The sequence below is a fragment of the Triticum urartu genome, chromosome 1A, assembly GCF_056163025.1.
Source record: "Triticum urartu cultivar PI428250 chromosome 1A, HENAU_Tu73, whole genome shotgun sequence".
NCBI classification, from domain to species: Eukaryota; Viridiplantae; Streptophyta; class Magnoliopsida; order Poales; family Poaceae; genus Triticum; species Triticum urartu.
Window position 1 is genome coordinate 575,741,065 of NC_141873.1, and position 24,292 is coordinate 575,765,356.

Sequence of the window (24,292 nt, forward strand, 5' to 3'; positions counted from 1 at the left end):
GGCGGTCTATGGGGCCACACAACCAGAGCTCAAACCTGAATTTTTGGTGGATTTAGTCCGTATTTGCGGGTCTGAGCAGATTCCAATCTTAGTCGGGGTGATTTCAATATCATTAGAAGGAGAGACGAAAAGAATTATGATAATTTTGATGGCAGATGGTCATTCATGTTTAACACCATTATTGAAAGCTTGGTTCTAAGAGAGATAGAGCTTTCGGGAAGAAAATTTACATGGGCTAATTCTTTGCCAACCCCCACTTTTGAGAAGCTAGACCGTGTCCTCGCGAGCGTTGACTGGGAACAGAAGATGTTGGGGATCGTAGCAGAAATTAAAAAAATCTACGCATCACCAAGATCAATCTATGGAGTATTCTAGCAACGAGGGGAATAGGAGTGCATCTACATACCCTTGTAGATCGCGAGCGGAAGCGTTCAAGTGAACGGGGATGATGGAGTCGTACTCGCCGTGATCCAAATCACCGATGACCACGTGCCGAACGGACAGCACCTCCGTGTTCAACACACGTACGATTGGGAAGACGTCTCCTCCTTCTTGATCCAGCAAGGGGGAAGGAGAGGTTGATGAAGATCCAGCAGCACGACGCCGTGGTGCTGGATGCAGCAGGATCCCAGCAGGGCTTCGCAAAGCACAAGCGGGGAGGAGAGGTGTTACGGAGGGAGAGGGAGGCGCCAAGAGCAAGGCCCGGCTGCCCTCCCTCCCTTCCACTATATATAAGGGCTAGGGGGGCGCATGCCCCCTTGGAGATCCCATCTAAAGGGGGGGGGCGGCCCCTGGGGGCAACGGCCTCCTTAGGGTTTCCAACCAGGGGGGCGCATGCCCCCTAAGGGGGCAACGGCCCCCTAGGGTTTCCAACCCTAGGCGCCTTGGGCCCTTGGGTGGGGCGCACCAGCCCATTAGGGGCTGGTTCCCACGCCACTTCAGCCCATGGGGCCCTTCGGGATAGGTGGCCCCATCCGGTGGACCCCCGGGACCCTTCCGGTGGTCCCGGTACAATACCGGTAACCCCCGAAACCTTCTCGCTGGCCGAAACTGGACTTCCTATATATAAATCTTTACCTCCGGACCATTCCGGAACTCCTCGTGATGTCCGGGATCTCATCCAGGACTCCGAACAACTTTCGTGATACTGCATACTAATATCTCTACAACCCTAGTGTCACCGAACCTTAAGTGTGTAGACCCTACGGGTTCGGGAGACACGCAGACATGACCGAGACGCCTCTCCGGTCAATAACCAACAGCGGGATCCGGATACCCATGTTGGCTCCCACATGCTCCTCGACGATCTCATCGAATGAACCACGATGTTGAGGACTTAATCAATCCCGTATTCAATTCCCTTTGTCAATCGGTACATTACTTGCCCGAGACTCCATCGTCGGTATCCCAATACCTTGTTCGATCTCGTTACCGGCAAGTCACTTTACTCGTACTGTAATGCATGATCCCGTGACCAACCCCTTGGTCACATTGATCTCATTATGATGATGCATTACCGAGTGGGCCTAGAGATACCTCTCTGTCATACGGAGTGACAAATCCCAGTCTCGATTCGTGCCAACCCAAAAGACACTTTCGGAGATACCTGTAATGTACCTTTATAGTCACCAAGTTACGTTGTGACGTTTGGCACACCCAAGGCACTCCTACGGTATCCGGGAGTTGCACAATCTCATGGTCTAAGGAAATGATACTTGACATTCAGAAAAGCTACAGCAAACGAACTACGCGATCTTTGAGCTAAGCTTAGGATTGGGTCTTGTCCATCACATCATTCTGCTAATGATGTGATCCCGTTATCAATGACATCTAATGTCCATAGTCAGGAAACCATGACTATCCTTTGATCAACGAGCTAGTCAACTAGAGGCTCACTAGGGACGTGTTGTGGTCTATGTATTCACACATGTATTACGATTTCCGGATAATACAATTATAGCATGAATAATAGACAATTATCATGAATAAGGAAATATAATAATCATTTTATTATTGCCTCTAGGGCATATTTCCAACAGTCTCCCACTTGCACTAAAGTCAATCATCTAGTTACATTGTGATGAATCGAACACCCATGGAATTCTGGTGTTGATCATGTTTTGCTCTAGGGAGAGGTTTAGTCAACGGATCTGCTACATTCAGGTCCGTATGTACTTTACAAATTTCTATGTCTCCATTTTGAACACTTTCACGAATGGAGTTGAAGCGACGCTTGATATGCCTGGTCTTCCTGTGAAACCTAGGCTCCTTGGCAAGGGTAATAGCTCCGGTGTTGTCACAGAAGAGAGTCATCGGCCCCGACGCATTGGATATGACTCCTAGGTCGGTGATGAACTCCTTCACCCAGATTGCTTCTTGTGCTGCCTCCGAGGCTGCCATGTATTCTGCTTCACATGTAGATTCCGCCACGACGCTTTGCTTGCAACTGCACCAGCTTACTGCCCCACCATTCAAAATATACACGTATCCGGTTTGTGACTTAGAGTCATCCAGATCTGTGTCGAAGCTAGCGTTGACGTAACCCTTTACGACGAGCTCTTCGCCACCTCCATAAACGAGAAACATATCCTTGGTCCTTTTCAGGTACTTCAGGATGTTTTTGACCGCTGTCCAGTGTTCCTTGCCGGGATTACTTTTGTACCTACCTACCAAACTTACGGCAAGGTTTACATCAGGTCTGGTACACAGCATGGCATACATAATAGACCCTATGGCTGAGGCATAGGGGATGACACTCATCTCTTCTATATCTTCTGCTGTGGTCGGGCATTGAGCCGTGCTCAATCGCACACCTTGCAATACAGGCAAGAACCCCTTCTTGGACTGATCCATATTGAACTTCTTCAATATCTTGTCAAGGTACGTACTTTGTGAAAGACCGATGAGGCGTCTCGATCTATCTCTATAGATCTTGATGCCTAATATATAAGCAGCTTCTCCAAGGTCCTTCATTGAAAAACACTTGTTCAAATAGGCCTTTATGCTTTCCAAGAATTCTAGATCATTTCCCATCAACAGTATGTCATCCACATATAATATGAGAAATGCTACAGAGCTCCCACTCACTTTCTTGTAAACGCCGGCTTCTCCATAAGTCTGCATAAACCCAAACGCTTTGATCATCTCATCAAAGCGAATGTTCCAACTCCGAGATGCTTGCACCAGCCCATAGATTGAGCGTTGGAGCTTGCACACCTTGTTAGCATTCTTAGGATCGACAAAACCTTCCGGCTACATCATATACAATTCTTCCTTAAGAAAGCCGTTAAGGAATGCCGTTTTGACGTCCATTTGCCATATCTCATAATCATAGAATGCGGCAATTGCTAACATGATTCAGCTTGTAGATGGTCATCGTAGTCAACCCCTTGAACTTGTCGATAACCCTTAGCGACAAGTCGAGCCTTATAGATGGTCACATTACCATCCGCGTATGTCTTCTTCTTAAAGATCCATTTATTTTCTATGGCTCACCGATCTTCGCGCAAGTCAGTCAAAGTCCATACTTTGTTTTCATACATGGATTCTATCTCGGATTTCATGGCTTCTAGCCATTTGTCGGAATCTGGGCCCGCCATCGCTTCTTCATAGTTCGAAGGTTCACCGTTGTCTAACAACATGATTTCCAAGACAGGGTTGCCGTACCACTCTGGTCCGGAACGTGTCCTTGTGGACCTACGAAGTTCAGTAGGAGCTTGATCCGAAGTATCTTGATCATCATCATTAACTTCCTCTCTAATCGGTGCAGGCACCACAGGAACATTTTCCTGAGCTGCGCTACTCTCTGCTTCAAGAGGCAGTACTTCATCAAGCTCTAGTTTCCTCCCACTTACTTCTTTCGAGAGAAACTCCTTCTCTAGAAAGGATCCATTCTTGGCAACGAAGATCTTGCCTTCGGGTCTGAGGTAGAAGGTATACCCAATGGTTTCCTTAGGGTATCCTATGAAGACGCATTTTTCCAACTTGGGTTCGAGCTTTTCAGGTTGAAGTTTCTTGACATAAGCATCGCATCCCCAAACTTTTAGAAACGACAGCTTAGGTTTCTTCCCAAACCATAATTCATACGGTGTCGTCTCAACGGATTTCGACGGAGCCCTATTTAAAGTGAATGCGGCAGTCTCTAAAGCATAGCCCCAAAATGATAGCGGTAAATCGGTAAGAGACATCATAGATCGCACCATATCTAATAGAGTGCGATTACGACGTTCGGACACACCATTAAGCTGAGGTGTTCCAGGCGGCGTGAGTTGTGAAACTATTCCACATTTTCTTAAGTGTGTGCCAAATTCGTGACTCAAGTATTCTCCCCCACGATCTGATCGCAAGAACTTGATTTTCCTGTCACGTTGATTCTCAACCTCACTTTGAAATTCCTTGAACTTTTCAAAGGTCTCAGATTTGTGTTTCATTAAGTAGACATACACTAGTAGAAAAAGGGTCAAACGTGAAGCACATTAGTACCGGTTTGTATTTGAGCCGGCACTAATGTATACATTAGTGCCGGTTCCAACGGCTAGCCGGGCCACTTTCATTAGTACCGGTTCGTGGCAAACCTTTAGCACCGGTTCGTGCCACGAACCGGTACTAATGAGAGTGGTGGCAGGATGTTGTCAGACTGGGGCCCCTCCAGCCCCTTTAGTACCGGTTCTTGGCACGAACCGGTACTAAAGGTCGTCCTACATAAACCCTTCGTCCACCCGAGCTCGCTCTGTTCTTCCCCTTTCCCCTCTCCTCTCTCTGTTCTTCCCCTCTTCCTCTCGAGCTCATCACACATTTTGCCCAAAATTTGTCAAGATTTGAAGGCCCCCATCCATTCAAATGATCACAAAGGTTAGCAACTTTGTGCTTTCATCTCTCATTGCTAGATTAGCTCTTGCAATGCTTTATATAGTGATTAATTTGTGAGTTTAGTAATTTGGGAGGATATATATATATATATGTGCTAGTATTTGATTTATATGCAATTTGAGGTCAAAAATAACACTTAGTTTGCATATGTAGGTGTGGTTTACTTAGTGCCTTCTAAATCTCCGTCGTAATCACCGTCGATTGCCCGCACCGTCCCGTCGCCGGCACCACCTTGTGGTGAGCCTCTTGTTCATGAAATTTTATATAAAAATTGATGTTTGTGTGATTTGGATATATAGTTACTCGTATAATTATCTTACCCGTACGTTGTTTGTTATACATATAGTGCCATGGTTTTGATATCTGTCCCCGTCGGCCCTCGTCCTTGTTATGATTCGGATGTGGTATATATATTCTCTTTTAAAACTAGTTGCATTTCGTGTTTATGACAAATTATGCCCATCAAGTTGACATAGAAATTTTTTCTAGGAGGTATGTGAACCGGAAATTCCAACCGACCCTATTGTCGAGAGGTTAAATTTAGTTGAAAGAGAAAACGAGTACTTGAAAGAAAAATTGAAAAGAATTGAGGGGGAGAAGATGGAATTGGAGTTGCATGTTGCCGATGTCGTCAATGATCACAAGATCAAGATGGAGAAAATGCGCTTGAAGATTAGAAAGATTAGAAAATATGCCATCGATAGTGAGGCTTGGTATCATTATGCTGTTGGATCCATTGTTACCTTAGTTGCGATCTTGATCGCATTTGTTGTTGCATTTAAATGCTTTAGCTAGAGAGTTATTTGTTTGTTGCATTTAAGTGTTGTATGAACTTTATGTATGAACTTGTATTAATTTGGTCTATTCGGTGTTGTGTAATGAAGATGAGCCGGCAATGGATGTAGGATGACCGATGCTCTCCCCAGTTCGTTGAGGGCGTGCATACTTTTCTGCTTGCGGCTGAGACAAACAAGCGGGCGGATGGTTTTATGCCTTGTCCATGTTCTGGCTGTAAGAATGGTCACAATTACTCTATGTCAAGAACCATTCACGTCCACCTGTTTAAGTCCGGTTTCATGCCCCACTATAATGTTTGGACCAAGCATGGAGAAAGAGGGGTTATGATGGAAGACAATGAAGAAGAAGAGGACGACGACAGCTATCCTGGCCATGGGTTCCCTGAATACGATGATACAACAATGGGGGAAGAAGCTAAGCCAGTAATGCAAGAAGAAGCTGAGCTGGCAATGCGGGAAGAAGCTGAAGAAGAGGCATTAGATGAGCCCGTTGATGATCATATCCTTTGGAATCTGACAAGGGATTTGGAAAGTTGCTGGTAATGATAAAGGATATGATTCCAAAGGACAATGAATTGCGCGAGAGTACGTACGAAGCAAAGAAGGATGTTTGCCCTCTAGGGTTAGAGGTGCAGAAGATACATGCATGCCCTAATGATTGCATCCTCTACCGCGGTGAGTACGAGGATTTGAACGCTTGCCCGGTATGTGGTGCATTGCACTATAAGATCAGCCGCGATGACCCTGGTGATGTCGAGGGCGAGCGCCCCAGGAAGAAGATTCCTGCCAAGGTGATGTGGTATGCTCCTATAATACCACGGTTGAAACGTTTGTCCCAAAACAAAGAGCATGCCAAGGCGATGCGATGGCACAGAGAAGACCATAAGAAAGACGGAAAGTTGAGAGTACCCGCTGACGGGTCGCAGTGGAGAAAAATCGAAAGAAAGTACGGGAAGGAGTTTGCAGATGACGCAAGGAGCGTATGGTTTGGTCTAAGCGCAGATGGCATTAATCCTTTTGGGGAGCAGAGCAGCAACCATAGCACCTGGCCTGAAAGACGGAAAGTTGAGAGTACCCGCTGACGGGTCGCAGTGGAGAAAAATCGAAAGAAAGTACGGGAAGGAGTTTGCAGATGACGCAAGGAGCGTATGGTTTGGTCTAAGCGCAGATGGCATTAATCCTTTTGGGGAGCAGAGCAGCAACCATAGCACCTGGCCTGAAAGACGGAAAGTTGAGAGTACCCGCTGACGGGTCGCAGTGGAGAAAAATCAAAAGAAAGTACAGGAAGGAGTTTGCAGATGACGCAAGGAGCGTATGGTTTGGTCTAAGCGCAGATGGCATTAATCCTTTTGGGGAGCAGAGCAGCAACCATAGCACCTGGCCTGTGACTCTATGTTTGTATAACCTTCCTCCTTGGTTGTGCATGAAGCGGAAGTTCATTATGATGTCAGTGCTCATCCAAGGCCCTAAGCAACCCGGCAACGACATTGATGTGTACCTAAGGCCATTAGTTGAAGAACTCTCACAACTATGGAATGGAACAGGTGTACGTGCGTGGGATGAGCACATGGGGGAAGAATTTGACCTAAAGGCGTTGTTGTTCGTGACCATCAATGATTGGCCTGCTCTCAGTAACCTTTCAGGACAGACAAACAAGGGATACCGCGCATGCACGCACTGTTTGGACGATACCGACAGTATATATTTGGCTAATTGTAAGAAGAATGTGTAACTAGGACATCGTCGATTTCTTCCGAGAAGGCATCCCGTAAGAAAGAAAGGCAAGAATTTCAAAGGTGAGGTGGATCACCGGACGAAGCCTTGCCACCGTACTGGTGCTGATGTACATGATATGGTCAAGGATTTGAAGGTGGTCTTTGGAAAGGGTCCTGGTGGACAACCTGTTCCGAATGACGCTGACGGACGCGCAACCATGTGGAAGAAGAAATCTATATTTTGGGACCTACCTTATTGGAAAGACCTAGAGGTCCGCTCCGCAATCGACGTGATGCACGTGACGAAGAATCTTTGTGTGACCCTGCTTGGCTTCTTGGGCGTGTATGGGAAGACAAAAGATAAACCTGAGGCACGAGAGGACCAGCAACATATGCACGGAAAAGACGGCATACATCAGGGTCATGCAAGCTATGCTCTTACCAAAGAAGAGAAGGAAATCTTCTTTGAATGCCTGCTCAGTATTAAGGTACCGTCTGGCTTCTCGTCGAATATAAAGGGAATAATAAACATGGCAGAGAAAAAGTTCCAGAACCTAAAGTCTCATGACTGCCACGTGATTATGACGCAACTGCTTCCGGTTGCATTGAGTGGGCTTCTACTGAAAAACGTTCGATTAGCCATTGTGAAGCTATGTGCATTTCTCAATGCAATCTCTCAGAAGGTAATCGATCCAGAAATCATACCAAGGTTAGAGAATGATTTGGTGCAATGTCTTGTCAGTTTCGAGTTGGTGTTCCCACCATCCTTCTTCAACATCATGACGCACGTCCTAGTTCACCTATGCGAAGAGATTAACATTTTGGGTCCTATATATCTACACAATATGTTCCCCTTTGAGAGGTTCATGGGAGTCTTAAAGAAATATGTTCATAACCGTGCTAGGCCAGAAGGAAGCATCTCCAAGGGCCGTCAAAATGAGGAGGTCATTGAGTTTTGTATTGACTTTATTCCTGACCTTAAGCCGATTGGTGTTCCTGAATCGCGGCATAAGGGCAGACTGGATGGAAAAGGCACGCTAGGAGGGGAACAAATAATATGTATGGACGAACATTCTCTCACTGAAGCACACTACATAGTTCTACAGAATTCCGCCTTGGTGGCACCGTATATGGATGAACACAAGAATTTGCTACACTCCAAACACCCGGAGCGGTCTGATGACTGGATTACACGTGAACAGACCAGGAGTTTCGCCAGCTGGTTGCAGACACGTACCATGCATGACACCTCTATTGAATATGACATGTACTTGCTGTCCCAGTTACCATCTTCGAATATAATTACTTTCAAAGGGTATGAGATAAATGGTAATACATTTTACACGATCGCCCAAGATAAGAAGAGCACCAACCAAAACAGTGGTGTCCGCTTTGATGCAGAAACCAAGACGGGAAAGGAAACATATTATGGTTATATACAGGACATATGGGAACTTGACTATCGACGTGGTTTGAAGGTCCCTTTGTTTCGGTGCAAATGGGTCAATATGACACGAGGCGGGGTAACGGAAGACCCGCAGTACGGAATGACAACAGTGGATCTCAACAATCTTGCGTATGCAGATGAACCATTCGTCCTAGCCAATGATGTGGCACAGGTTTTCTATGTGAAGGACATGTCTACCAAGCCAAGAAAAAGAAAAGATAAGGAAGTGAATGCATCGTACGATGAGCCAAAGCGGCACATAGTTCTTTCTGGGAAGAGAAACATCGTGGGAGTGGATGACAAGACAGACAAGTCAGAAGATTATGAAAAGTTTGATGAAATTGCTCCATTCACAGTGAATATTGACCCGACCATCCCGTTAAATGATGAAGATTTTCCATGGTTACGGCGCAAAGGGACACACGCGAAGAAAAAGTTTCACACCCAAAGATCTGGGTTGTGATCGGCTTCACTATCATCACTTTCTTCTGTGTTTCACACCCAGAAGGGAATCTCTGTAATAGTTAGGGTAGTTAATTATGTGTTTTGGCATTTGAAACGCGAAGAAATTTTATGTGCAAACAAATTCTTTCATGCCTTTACTGATTTTTAAAGTTAAGTTATTCACAAACTAGTGATTCACACTAATTTCAAATAATTCAAAATTTAAACTATTCAAATTTGAAAACTACGGGCACTAACAGAAAGTTTGTAATTTTTTGTACCTAAAGCAAAAATATTCACAAAGAAACTCTAAATACACAAAAAAACAACTCAAAAATAAATAAAGCAAAAAAAATAAAAAAAGCCCGCCTACTAGGCCAGAGCGGCCTGCATACGACTAGAAACCCAACCTGTTGTTGGGCCATGATGCAGGCCCGCAAAGGCCCAGTAGGCCAACAGGGCAGCACAGAACATGTAGGCCCAGTAGGCCTGCTTTGGAGAGGAGCTCGAGAGAGCTACCGCACGGGGGTTTATAAACCAGTGCGGTCGCCCCTCGGCTAGCGAGGTGGGACTAAACTTGCGCACCGCACCTGCGCCAGCGCACCCCCTTTAGTACCGGTTCGTGGCACCAACCGGTACTAAAGGGGGGCCTTTAGTACCGGTTGGAGCCACCAACCGGTACCAAAGGGGGTGCGGTTCCCGCCGCTTGGCCTGGCCAAAATAGGCCTTTAGTACCGATTGGTGGCTCCAACCGGTACTAAAGGTGCCTTCTATATATACAACACTTACGAAAATTTCATTCTCCCTCTGTTTCTTCCTCTGTTTCCCCATTGAAGCACCGCCCGCGCGCCCCGATCGATCGACGCCGTCGCCATCGTCGCCCCTGTCCCCGTCGCCGCCCTCGTCTCCGTCGCCGCCCCGGGCCCGTCCCCGTCGCGCCGCCCCCGCGTCACGCCCCGGCCCGTCGCCGCCCCCGGCCGTCGCCTCGCCGTCGCCGTCGCCCCGCTGTGAGCTCTCCCCCTCTAACCCCTCTCCCTCGCCCCCGGCGGCCACCATGGGCGCCGCCCCTCCCCGAGCCCATACACACACACAAGCATGATGAACACACACACACACACACACGTACATATGTATGAATTAATGCATGTATATATTAGTATATACGTATTTTGTATGTTTAATTAGTTTAGATTTTTTAGATTATTATTTTTTCACTAGTATATATGTATGAATGCATGTTAGATGGATATAATTAGTGTTTAATTAGTATGGAAATTTTTTATATAATGTTGTTTTTCAGTTTTTTAATGGATGTATAAAAGTTGTGTTTTCTGTTTTTAGTGTTAGATGCTTAATTAGTATGAAATAGCATATAGAATTTTGACATATGCAATGATAGCATAATTAGTGTTATATAGAAATGTTAGAAATTTTAGTTATCAAAATCCAATCATTAAAAAAATGTTACTTTTTGCGGGCATATAGCTAGTATTTGTTCTCGACGATTCCCGGCCCGCATCCTTGCCGTCGACCCGTCCGCGACGACGTCCGACTGACCCATGTACGGGACTGGGCTCCGCCGGGCTGGCACTGGGAGGTGCTGCCTGGAGGGGCACGCCGCTTGATGAGGAACCCGGCTCCGGGTCCCGTCGTCGACCCTGATCTCGTTTGGTGGCGTTCGTGTGGGCCAGTTTCGGTGCGGAGGGAGCCGGCCCCACCGGAGGTGGTACGTCGCCGTGTCAGGGAGGAGGACGAGCACGTCCATCGCTAAATGGTTGCGTTAGAGGGCGGCAGGTTCTCCAATACCTGGCAGTTTCTTCAGGGATCTCACTTCAGCTATGATCCTGTGAGGGTTCCTTCTCTTTGGGTGTCCACCGCCCGCGCCGCAGGAACCGCGAGTGTCCTAGATTCTTCTGTAGTATTCGATCTTTAATTAGCTACCTAGCCAGTGATGTACTATTCAATATTATATATTATTCGAGACGATGTATTCGAGATTATATCTATTATTCGAGACGATGTATTCGAGATTATATCTATTATTCGAGACGATGTATTCGAGATTATATCTATTATTCGAGACGATGTAATTTGAATACTAAATTGTTTTATATTTCTTTTGGCATAGTTAAATAAAAGCTATGGCGGACAATACCGACAGAGAGGGAGAACAGACCATGTTCGATATAATACGCGGGCCAGATGATGATCAGAATGAAGAAGATTATGACGGCTCCGAATTTCTAAACAACATCGGAGAGAGTGATATGATATTCGATCGCGACGACCGAATTGATGAAGTCATGAACTACGATTATGACAATGACGAAGAACATGTTGATCCTAAAACAACAAAGACCGGCGAGGTATATATATTTATATAAGCAGGCATCTGGTGATCATCACATGTTTTAAATGAGTTGAAGATATATTAACGAATCGATCTTTCTTCTTTCAGCCATCCGGATCGAGCAAATCTTCAGGCAACAGGATGAAACGAGGCCCGAACAAAAAGTTGAAGGAGGGCATAAAGTATAATATCGAGGCAATGAAACCTAATGGCGAACCATTAGCGCCTAAGAAGATTGCGGACAAGTTCGTTCGTCAGTGCGGAGTTCTTGTGAAGGACCAACTCCTGATCTCCCTTCAAGAATGGAGAGAGCCAGCAAAGCCACGTCCAGATCTTACTTTTGTCGACGACAGACAAAAAAGTCTGCTTTGGGATACTCTCATGGAACATTTCACCCTACCAGATCATTTCACAGAAGCAGATGTGCAGAAAGTCAAGGACGCTGCTCTTAGGAAGATGGCGGTTGCATTCAAGAACCACAAGAATCGTGAATGGGACAAGTACGTCAAGGGAGAAAGGAAGACTCCAGTATTCGAGGGAACACTAGAGAATCAAAGTGCTCATTGGGACGATTTCGTGAAATTCAAGGATTCAGAATTAGCTAAGGAATGGTCGAGAATAAACAAGAAGAATGCCGAAAAAAAGGATAAGTTCCGTAAGCTGGGGCCAAGTGGCTACGCGGTGGCAATGCCTAAGTGGGATAAGTCTGAGAAAGAGATGGAGGATGCAGGTGTCACTCCGGTTACTAAGTGCTGGCCCCCCAGGTGCAGGACTTGGTTCTATCCACATGGGGGGGAGTTGGACCCGAAGACAGGAAAAGTTTCGATGAAGGCATGTCTGAACAGAGCCGACGATAATATACTTGTTGCAATAGAAGAGGCTCGAACGGGGGTGTTCCAGCCCAACAGAGAGAACGACGAGCTTACGCGTGCCCTGGGAAATCCTGAACACCCGGGAAGAACACGAGGCAAGGGCGCTATTCCGTGGTATGAGGGGTTTTCGGACTGGAACGCCGACTACAGAACCCGTGCGAGAAGGAAGATTGCGGAGGAGAAGCAGAGGAAGATGGAGGAGGAGAAGAGGAAGCTGGACTATGAATGCCTTCAAGGCCTAGAATCAGCGCACGCAGAGTTGGTAGTCAAATTCCAGCGGCAGCAGGAGCAGATCGACTCACTTAGCCAGCAAAGGGGGTCTCAGCAGCTGCAGCAGCTAGCGGATGATCCAGCATTGGATACCACCGCCCCATCCATGCCGAGAAGCAGCGTGGGTTCTGCCCCGTTTGACGCAATGCTGGATAGATACCCCTTGGTTGACATCGCGGAGAACACTAACTGCGAGCTACACTTCAAAATTAAGAACATATCCTTGAAGGTGGCGGACGGCGTTGCTTATACAAATTCCCCCGATGCAACCTTCCATTGCAACCCGATTCTAGCAGGCTATGCTCGTGTCGTGGTTGATGAGGTGGTGGACCAATATTCGGGGCTAGAGCTTGACATTCCTAGAGGTGACGAGGAGCACACACTCGGAGATGCCAAACATCGTATCATCCTATGGAGAAAGGATTGCATCATCTTTCGAAGGCCACCGACACCGCGTCACCCGACTCCTCGTCGAAGTCCGCCACCGAGTCAGCAGACTCCCGCTCCTCCAAGTCCACCAACGCGTGAGGCCACTCCTCCTCCTCCAAGTCCGGCAAAGTGTCAGGCCACTCCTCCTCCAAGTCCGACGCAGCGTCAGACGTCCACTCCTCCTCCAAGTCCGGCACAACCTCAGGCCACTCCTCCTCCAAGTCCGGCACAGCTTCAGGCCACTCCTCCTCGTCCAACTCAGCCCCGTCAGCCGTCTCCGCCGCCTCAGCAATCGCAGAAGAGACACCCCGCAGCTATGGTGCATAGCGGTACGAGTCGAGGTCATAGTACAGGAAGTACAGGCGGAGGCAAGCAATATAAATATGGTCCAAACCTCACTACTCCTCTTCCTGAGAGGGCTTACGACATGACCGAGGAGCAAACCAATGCCATAGTGCGGGCAGAAGTCGACGCCCATTTTGGACCGAAACCGCCACCGCCGCCAAGGGAGAAAGTGCCTGTGGAAGTAGTTGACCACTTCATTCGTATGTCTCAACCACCAGCTCCTAAGCCTGTTGACATAGACTATGAGCGCCACATCAGGAAGTTACATCGACAACGTCTACAGAAGGAGGCGAGCTCGAGCTCGAGCAAACAACAAGCAGCTGTCAAAAATGTGGGAAAACCGTTGCCCAGCTGGAAGAACAGGCGGCGCAATCGATCCCCCTGCTTGTTGTGCCGCCAACAACACGTGACAGTACGCGCGCCCAATATTATTGTGGGCAAACAGTTTACGTTCCTGAGGTGGGTGATGTGGTAATAACCCAGGAGCATATAATGCAGGCTGAAACTCTCAACATCACTGTTGGACAACTCCTCGATATCGAGGACATGCCTGTGCTTACAGAGGAGGAAATAAAACGGAAATATGCCCGGGGCCAACCTTTGGTCAAGCCAGAAGAGGTCAAGAAGCTCCCAACGAGAATGTATGAATTGCATCAATGGTACATGCCAAGAGATCCGATCGAGAGTTCCTCATGGTGCAAGTCAAGAAGGATCATTACTACCATCAAAAACCTGTGACTGTTGAGTATTCTGAACTGTTTCAGTTATACAATCAAGATGCACTCGACAAATCTATCATCAGTTGCTATTGTCTGTAAGTGATTTCTTTCTGTAATTTAAGTCTCAAGCTAGCTGTAGTGATCCTTTTGATCAATCATTACCTATAATTATCCTCACTATATTCTTTTCTATGGTATTATGCAGGATGAAGATGTATGAAATGAGAAAAGGTGGACGCTATGGCATTGGGTTCATTGACCCAAACACCGTTAATGAATACACATGAAAAATAAACAAGCATCATGAAAAGCAGGTAGAGGACAGCATGCTAGAGTTCTTGAAGCGCCTCAAATACAATGAAGATATACTACTTCCTTACAACTTCCAGTGAGTCACACTTTCTTGTACTACAAATTCTCTGTTTTTGCCTACTAGCTAGCTACATGTTTTTGCTTACATATGCCCGCTTGATTAAGACATGCAAACGTGTGTGCATGCAGATTTCACTAGATCTTGTGTATCATTAAAGTTGACGCCGGAACAGTTGAAATACTGGACTCACTACTCAAAGCAAATAGTGACTATAGCATCTTGTTTGGGATAGTCAACAGGTAATTTCAATCATTATTAACTATATATCTCAGCCTATTTAGTTCGTCATTTCATGATATGAACTATTTAATAACCCCTTTATTCATTTTCTTTGTCGGCGGGCAAGGCTTGGGCAAGGTTCATCAGCGTCACGGAAGGCGAATGGAAACGACAGCTGAAATGGTTTCGACCCAAGGTAAGTGATTAAGTAGTACTAGCTAGCTAGCTAGCTGCCATCTCTTTAATTATCATGCTTGATTAATTATTATCTGATCAAATTAAATTCCATTCTCGTAATAAAGGCCCTGAAGCAGGCGCAGGGGACTGATCTGTGTGCATTCTGCGTTTGCGAGAACATTCACATGATGGCGTCCGAAAGGAGCAGATCTCAAAGACAGGAATGGGTACGCTTGTCAGAACACTATTCACAATTTTTACACCATTATCGATATCTAGTCACACAACTAATACACATGCATATTGATCTCCTTCTTAACAGTTCACAGAGGTGCGGGACAAGCTCCTAGAAACGGAGCGCGTAGAAGCACTTCAAGAGGAAATAGCGGGATTTTTGCTCGACCAGGTCATAAATCCGAAGGGAGAATACTATTACCCGCTACCGCCCCCATCGACCAGGTCATGAACCACTTCCAATTGTCATCGTGCTCCGAAGGCACCAATTAGGCTAATGCCACTGGCTCCGAAGGCAACATGCATATGTAGGAGAAATTGTATATAGCTATACATGTGTGTATGTGTGAATTAATATGGTGGTTTGTGAGACATTGATGATATATATATGATTGGTTCTACTAGAAATTCTATTATATATATATGCATAACGTGTACAATGTGTAGTATCGTAAAATACCAGCAAACGAAAAAGAATTAAAATGGAAAACACAAAATTAAATGAAAAAGAAATCATAAAACCAAAAACCCCCCAAACATTTTAGTACCGGTTGGTGTTACCAACCGGTCTAAAGGGCTCCCGGCCCCCGGAGCTGGCTCGTGCCACGTGGTTGCCCTTTAGCACCGGTTCGTGCTGAACCGGTACTAAAGGGGGGGGGCCTTTAGTGCCCACACTTTAGTGCCGGTTATGGAACCGGCACTAAAGGGCCTTACGAACCGGTGCTATTGCCCGGTTCTGCACTAGTGATACCCATATCTACTCAAGTCATTAGTGAGGGTGAGAACATAACGATAGCCACCGCGAGCCTCAACACTCATTGGACCGCACACATCAGTATGTATGATTTCCAATAAGTTGGTTGCTCGTTCCATTGTTCCTGAGAACGGAGTCTTGGTCATTTTACCCAAGAGGCATGGTTCGCACGTGTCAAATGATTCGTAATCAAGAGACTCTAAAAGTCCATCTGCATGGAGCTTCTTCATGCGTTTGACACCTATGTGACCAAGGCGGCAGTGCCACAAGTATGTGGGACTATCATTATCAACCTTACATCTTTTGGTATTCACACTATGAATATGTGTAGCATTACGCTCGAGATTCATTAAGAATAAACCATTCACCATCGGAGCATGACCATAAAACATATCTCTCATATAAATAGAACAACCATTATTCTCGGATTTAAATGAGTAGCCATCTCGTATTAAACGAGATCCTGATACAATGTTCATGCTCAAAGCTGGCATTAAATAACAATTATTGAGGTTTAAAACTAATCCCGTAGGTAAATGTAGAGGTAGCGTGCCGACGGCGATCACATCGACCTTGGAACCCTTCCCGACGCGCATCGTCACCTCGTCCTTCGCCAGTCTCCGTTTATTCCGCAGCTCCTGCTTTGAGTTACAAATGTGAGCAACCGCACCGGTATCAAATACCCAGGAGCTACTGCGAGTACTGGTAAGGTACACATCAATTACATGTATATCACATATACCTTTCGTGATGCCGGTATTTGGGGCAGTTCCGCTTCCAGTGACCACTTCCCTTGCAATAAAAACACTCAGTCTCGGGCTTGGGTCCATTCTTTGGCTTCTTCTCGGCAGCTTGCTTACCGGGCGCGGCAACTCCTGTGCCGTCCTTCTTGAAGTTCTTCTTACCCTTGCCTTTCTTGAACTTAGTGGTTTTATTCACCATCAACACTTGATGTTCCTTTTTGACTTCTACCTCTGCTGATTTCAGCATTGCAAATACTTCAGGAATGGTCTTTTCCATCCCCTGCATATTGAAGTTCATCACAAAGCTCTTGTAGCTTGGTGGAAGCGACTGAAGGATTCTGTCAATGACCGCGTCATCCGGGAGATTAACTCCCAGCTGAGTCAAGCGGTTATGCAACCCAGACATTTTGAGTATGTGCTCACTGACAGAACTATTTTCCTCCATCTTACAGCTGAAGAACTTGTCGGAGACTTCATATCTCTCGACCCGGGCATGAGCTTGAAAAACCATTTTCAGCTCTTCGAACATCTCATATGCTCCGTGTCTCTCGAAACGCTTTTGGAGCCCCGGTTCTAAGCTGTAAAGCATGCCGCACTGAACGAGGGAGTAATCATCAGCATGTGTCTGCCAAGCGTTCATAACGTCTTGGTTCTGTGGGACGGGTGCATCACCTAGTGGTGCTTCTAGGACATAATCTTTCTTGGCAGCTATGAGGATGATCCTCAGGTTCCGGACCCAGTCTGTATAGTTGCTGCCATCATCTTTCAGCTTGGTTTTCTCTAGGAACGCGTTGAAGTTGAGGACAACGTGGGCCATTTGATCTACAAGACATATTGTAAAGATCTTAGACTAAGTTCATGATAATTAAGTTCATCTAATCAAATTATTAAATGAACTCCCACTCAGATAGACATCCCTCCAGTCATCTAAGTATAACATGATCCGAGTTAACTAGGCCGTGTCCAATCAGCACGTGAGACGGACTAGTCAACATCGGTGAACATCTTCATGTTGATCGTATCTTCTATACGACTCATGCTCGACCTTTCGGTCTTCTGTGTTCCGAGGCCATGTCTGTACATGCTAGGCTCGTCAAGTCAACCTAAGTGTATTGCGTGTGTAAATCTGGCTTACACCCGTTGTATTCGAATGTTAGAATCTATCACACCCGATCATCACGTGGTGCTTCGAAACAACGAACCTTCGCAACGGTGCACAGTTAGGGGGAACACTTTCGTGAAATTTTACGAGGGATCATCTTATTTAAGCTACCGTCGTTCTAAGCAAATAAGATGTAAAACATGATAAACATCACATGCAATCAAATAGTGACATGATATGGGCAATATCATTTGCTCCATCTTCGGGGCTCCATGATCATCGTTGTCACCGGCATGACACCATGATCTCCATCATCATGATCTCCATCATTGTGTCTTCTTGAAGTTGTCATGTCAACTATTACTTCTACTACTATGGCTAACGCTTTAGCAATAAAGTAAAGTATTTACATGACGTTTATGTTGACACGTAGGTCATAAATAAATAAAGACAACTCCTATGGCTCCTGCCGGTTGTCATACTCATCGACATGCAAGTCGTGATTCCTATTACAAGAACATGATCAATCTCATACATCACATATATCATTCATCACATCCTTTGGCCATATCACATCACAAAACACTTGCTGCAAAAACAAGTTAGACGTCCTCTAATTGTTGTTGCAAGTTTTTACGTGGCTGCTGTAGGTTTCTAGCAAGAACGTTTCTTACCTACGCCAAAACCACAACGTGAATTGCCAATTTCTATTTACCCTTCATAAGGACCCTGTTCATCGAATCCGATCCGACTAAAGTGGGAGAGACAGAGACCCGCCAGCCACCTTATGCAACTAGTGCATGTCAGTCGGTGGAACCGGTCTCATGTAAGCGTACGTGTAAGGTTGGTCCGGGCCGCTTCATCCCACTATGTCGTCGAATCAAGATAAGACTAGTAACGGCAAGCAAATTGACAATATCGACGCCCACAACTACTTTGTGTTCTACTCGTGCATAGTAACTACGCATAGACCTAGCTCATGATGCCACTGTTGGGGATCGTAGCAGAAATTAAAAATTTTCTACGCATCACCAAGATCAATCTATGGAGTATTCTAGCAACGAGGGGAATAGGAGTGCATCTACATACCCTTGTAGATCGCGAGCGGAAGCGTTCAAGTGAACGGGGATGATGGAGTCATACTCGCCGTGAACCAAATCAACAATGACCATGTGCCGAACGGACAGCACCTCCGCGTTCAACACACGTACGGTTGGTAAGACATCTCCTTCTTGATCCAACAAGGGGGAAGGAGAGGTTGATGAAGATCCAGCAGCATGACGGCGTGGTGGTGGATGTAGCAGGATCCCGGCAGGGCTTCACCAAGCACAAGCGGGGAGGAGAGGTGTTACGGAGGGAGAGGGAGGCGCCAAGAGCAAGCTCTGGCTGCCCTCTCTCCCTTCCACTATATATAGGGGCTAGGGGGGCGCATGCCCCCTTGGAGATCCCATCTAAAAGGGGGGGGCCTGGGGGCAACGGCCCCCTTAGGCCTTTTTCGGTTACACCCCTCCACAAGAGGATTGGAGGGGATTTGGGGAGGTTTTGACTTGTAGAGGATTAAATCCACTTCAATCCCTGCCAAACCCCTCTCAACCGAACACAGCCTTAGGGTTTCCAACCAGGGGGGCGCATGCCCCCTCGGGGGGCAACGGCCCCTAGGGTTTCCAACCCTAGGCGCCTTGGGCCCTTGAGTGGGGCGCACCAGCGCATCAGGGGCTGGTTCCCACGCCACTTCAGCCCATGGGGCCCTCCGGGATAGGTGGCCCCATCCGGTGGACCCCCGGGACCCTTCCGGTGGTCCCGGTACAATACCGGTAACCCCTGAAACCTTCCCGCTGGCCGAAACTGGACTTCCTATATATAAATCTTTACCTCCGGACCATTCCGGAACTCCTCGTGACGTCCGGGATCTCATCCGGGACTCCGAACAACTTTTGTGTTACTGCATACTAATATCTCTACAACCCTAGCGTCACCGAACCTTAAGTGTGTAGACCCTACGGGTTCGGGAGACACGCAGACATGACCGAGACGCCTCTCCGGTCAATAACCAACAGCGGGATCCGGATACCCATGTTGGCTCCCGCATGCTCCTCGATGATCTCATCGGATGAACCACGATGTCGAGGAATTAATCAATCCCGTATTCAATTCCCTTTGTCAATCGGTACGTTACTTGCCCGAGACTCGATCGTCGGTATCCCAATACCTTGTTCAATCTTGTTACCGGCAAGTCACTTTACTCGTACCGTAATGCATGATCCCGTGACCAACCCCTTGGTCACATTGAGCTCATTATGATGGTGCATTACCGAGTGGGCCCAGAGATACCTCTCTGTCATACAGAGTGACAAATCCCAGTCTCGATTCGTGCCAACCCAACAGACACTTCCGGAGATACCTGTAATGTACCTTTATAGTCACCCAGTTACGTTGTGACGGTTGGCACACCCAAGGCACTCCTACGGTATCCGGGAGTTGCACAATCTCATGGTCTAAGGAAATGATAGTTGACATTCAGAAAAGCTACAGCAAACGAACTACACGATCTTTGAGCTAAGCTTAGGATTGGGTATTGTCCATCACATCATTCTGCTAATGATGTGATCCCGTTATCAATGACATCTAATGTCCATAGTCAGGAAACCATGACTATCCTTTGATCAACGAGCTAGTCAACTAGAGGCTCACTAGGGACGTGTTGTGGTCTATGTATTCACACATGTATTACGATTTCCGGATAATACAATTATAGCATGATTAATAGACAATTATCATGAACAAGGAAATATAATAATCATTTTATTATTGCCTCTAGGGCATATTTCCAACAGAAGTTTCCCCTTGTTACTCTCCAGGCATTATCACGCGGAATCTCAGACCACGCCCCCTTACTGGTTGACTCTGGTGAGGCAATGCACGTGGGGAATAAGAATACCTTCTCGTTCGAACTAGCGTGGTTCGAGAGAGATGGTTTTTTTGATCTTATAGCCAAGGAGTGGGCTCAAGATGCAGGCGGGAGGACTCCAATTGAGAGATGGCAGAATAAGATACAACACTTCGCTGTGTCGAGGAGGAGGATGAGTACGTCCATAGCTACATGGCTGCGTTGGACGTCAGGTTCTCCAATATCTGGCAGGTTCTTCAGGGATCTCACCCGAGCTATGATCATGTGACGGTTCCTTCTCTTTGGGTGTCCACAGCCCATGCCTTGGGAACCGCGAGTGAACTAGATTATTCGATAGTATTCCATTACAGCGTGTTTGGTTCGGGGGAATTAGAGATGAGGAATGGGAGTTGAGGGGTAAGAAGATTAAAAGTCCACTGTTTGATTAGAGGGAATGGGAGTTTAAGTGGGAAGGGGACTGGGAGTTGAGGAAGCCAATTCTCACGATTTCTTCTCAGGGGGTACCCTGTTAATTCGTGAGCAGAGTTCTATCCCACGCCAATTCCCATCATATGCCAAACAAGAGAATGAGAGTAAAAATCTACTTCGCCTGCCTAATCCCTTCGTAACACCTTTGTGCAAACTCCCATTCTCCTGCCCGAGTGTGCGAAGTTTCTTACGTGGGTGGGCTAAGAATCTCAGTGGGATTTATAAGGTTAAAAAGGAGAGACTCCTTACCCTTATTCAGGCCTTAGATGTCAAAGCCGAGTCCATGATCCTAGATTCTACGGAACTTCATGTTAAATTAGATGCGGAGATGAGATTGAAAGAGCTCCTATGAGAAGAGGAATTGAAGTGGGCATTGCGGGCGAAGGTTCGCAGGGTGATCCAGGGGGAAGACAACACTCAATTCTTTCATATGATCGCCAATGGAAAGCATAGAAAGAAAAGGATCTTTCATCTTGAGCAAGACGAAGGGATGATTGTAGGACAGGAGAATCTTAAACTATACATCACTAATTACTATAAGCAGCTTTTTGGGCCCCCGGAGGATAATTTTGTTTCTCTGGATGAGTCGCGGATTGAGGATGTCCCTCAGCTTGCTTCCGATGAGAACGATATTTTAACGGCTCCGTTCACGGAGAAAGAGGTGTTTGAAGCTATTTCTCATATGAAGAATAATAAAGCTCCGGGGCCGGATGGATTTCCAGCGGAGTTTTATAAGAGATGATGGCATATCATTAAAGGGGATTTGCTCCCGATGTTCTAGGATTTATTCGCTGGACAGCTTCACTTGTTTCATCTGAATTTTGGAACTATTACCTTGCTTCCTAAGAGAATAGAGGCAGTGTGAATTGAGTAGTTCAGGCCTATCTGCCTTCTGAATGTAATTTTCAAAATTTTCACCAAGGTTGGGACAAACAGACTCACATAGATTGCGCATTATGTGGTGTAACCGTCCCAAACTGCTTTCATGCCAGACCGAAACATCCTTGAGGGGGTGGTGGTCTTGCATGAAACGCTCCATGAAATCCATACGAAAAAACTAGATGGGGTTGTTTTCAAAGTGGATTTCGAGAAAGCGTACGACAAAGTCAAATGGCCATTCCTCCAACAAGCGTTGAGGATGAAAGGTTTTGATCCAGCCTAGAGAAAACAAGTGGAATCCTTCACGCAAAAAGGAAGTGTTGGAATTAGAGTGAATGATGATATTGGACGCTATTTCCAAATGCATAAGGGCTTGAGACAAGGAGATCCAATGTCACCTATTCTGTTCAACATCGTGGTCGACATGTTGACAATTCTTATAGGAAGGGCTAAGGATGTTGGCCAAGTAGGTAGTTTGGTACCTCATCTAGTTGATGGAGGAGTCTCTGTCCTACAGTACGCAGATGATACAATCATCTTTATGGAGCATGACTTGGTAAAAGCGAGAAACATGAAGCTGGTGTTATGCTTATTTGAACAATTGACCAGACTAAAATTTCCACAAGAGCGAATTGTTCTGCTTTGGAAGAGCCAAAGAGGAACAAGAGGCGTATAAGCAATTGTTCGGATGTGAATTGGGAGCTTTAACTTTCACGTATCTAGGTATACCCATTCGTCATCGTAAGCTAACAAATAGAGAATGAAAGTGCATTGAGTATCGATTTGAGAAGAAATTAGGATGCTGGAAGGGCAAACTGATGTCGTATGGAGGCCGTTTAATTCTCATTAATTCGGTGCTCACAAGTATGCCCATGTTCCTATTGTCTTTTTTCGAGGTACCAGTCAGAGTTCAGAAAAGACTTGATTTCTATTGATCCCATTTCTTCTGGCAAAGTGAGGATCTGAAGAGGAAGTATAGACTAGCTAAGTGGGACATTATTTGTAGACTGAAGGACCAAGGGGGTCTAGGTATCGAAAATCTAGAGGTAAAGAACAAACGTCTCCTTAGCAAATGGTTGTATAAACTTTCTCGAGAGACCGACGCCACCTGGGCTCAGATTCTGCGTAATAAGTACCTCCAATCAAAAACTTTATCCCAGGTGACAGTGAGGCCGATGGATTCGCCTTTCTAGAAGGGACTGATGAGAGTTAAATTGGTTTTCCTCAATCGGACCAAGTTTATAGTCGGGGACGGTACTTCTACGAGATTCTGGGAGGATACTTGGCTAGGGGATATGCCTCTCGCGCTTCAGTGTCCTTCCCTCTATAGTATTGTTCAACGGAGAGATGCAACCGTTGAGTGAGTATGTCAATCCACGCCTCTCAATATCAACTTCAGGAGAGCGTTAGCAGGCAACCGTTGGGAAGCTTGGCTCCATCTTGTGAGAAGATTGATGGATGTCCAACTCTCTCAACATCCGGGTCAGTTGTGTTGGAAGCTTACTAGGAATGGAGAATTTACGGTTAAATCCATGTGTTTGGATGTTATTAATTCAAGTTCTATTCCTACCTCGAAACATGTTTGGCAGGTCAAAGTTCCCTTGAGAGTTAAAGTGTTTATGTGGTTTGTACACAAACAAGTCATTTTAACTAAGGATAACTTGATTAAACGCAACTGGATTGGATCCGCTCGATGTAGCTTTTGTGATACGGATGAAACAGTCAAACACCTCTTTCTCGATTGCCCTTTGGCAATCAGTTAATATTGCCTTCAATATTACTCCACCGAATAGTATCAGCACGTTATTTGGGATGTGGTTGGATGGGATTGAGTCCCAAACAGCAAGACACATTCGTGTAGGAGTATGTGCTTTACTATGGGCTATCTAGAATTGCAGAAATGATTTGGTCTTTAACAGAACAACAAACACTCACTTTTTGCAGGTTATCTTTCGGGCCACTGTGTGGATCCGTATGTGGTCGTTACTCACTCCGACGGAAGCCAGGGAGCGTTTGGTTACTGGATCTATCCGATGGGAGATGGTAGCATGGGATATTTTCAGCCAGTTTGGATGGCGGTCATGTAATAGGATAGGCAATTAGTTTTCCTATCTCTCTTTTGCCTGCCGGTTGTGGCTTTTATTTTGGTTTCTTAGCGCTTTTGGGAGCAGCTATTGT

General features: G+C 46.2%; 1 long non-coding RNA gene across 1 annotated transcript; it reads left to right on the plus strand.

Annotated features, from left to right (window-relative positions):
• The first annotated feature begins 4,574 nt into the window (after nucleotides 1–4,574).
• Nucleotides 4,575–5,734, plus strand: LOC147992940 (uncharacterized). The gene is made up of 3 exons (XR_015615427.1): nucleotides 4,575–4,851; nucleotides 5,023–5,273; nucleotides 5,359–5,734. It is a non-coding gene; the product is annotated as an uncharacterized LOC147992940 (long non-coding RNA).
• Nucleotides 5,735–24,292: the final 18,558 nt, after the last annotated feature.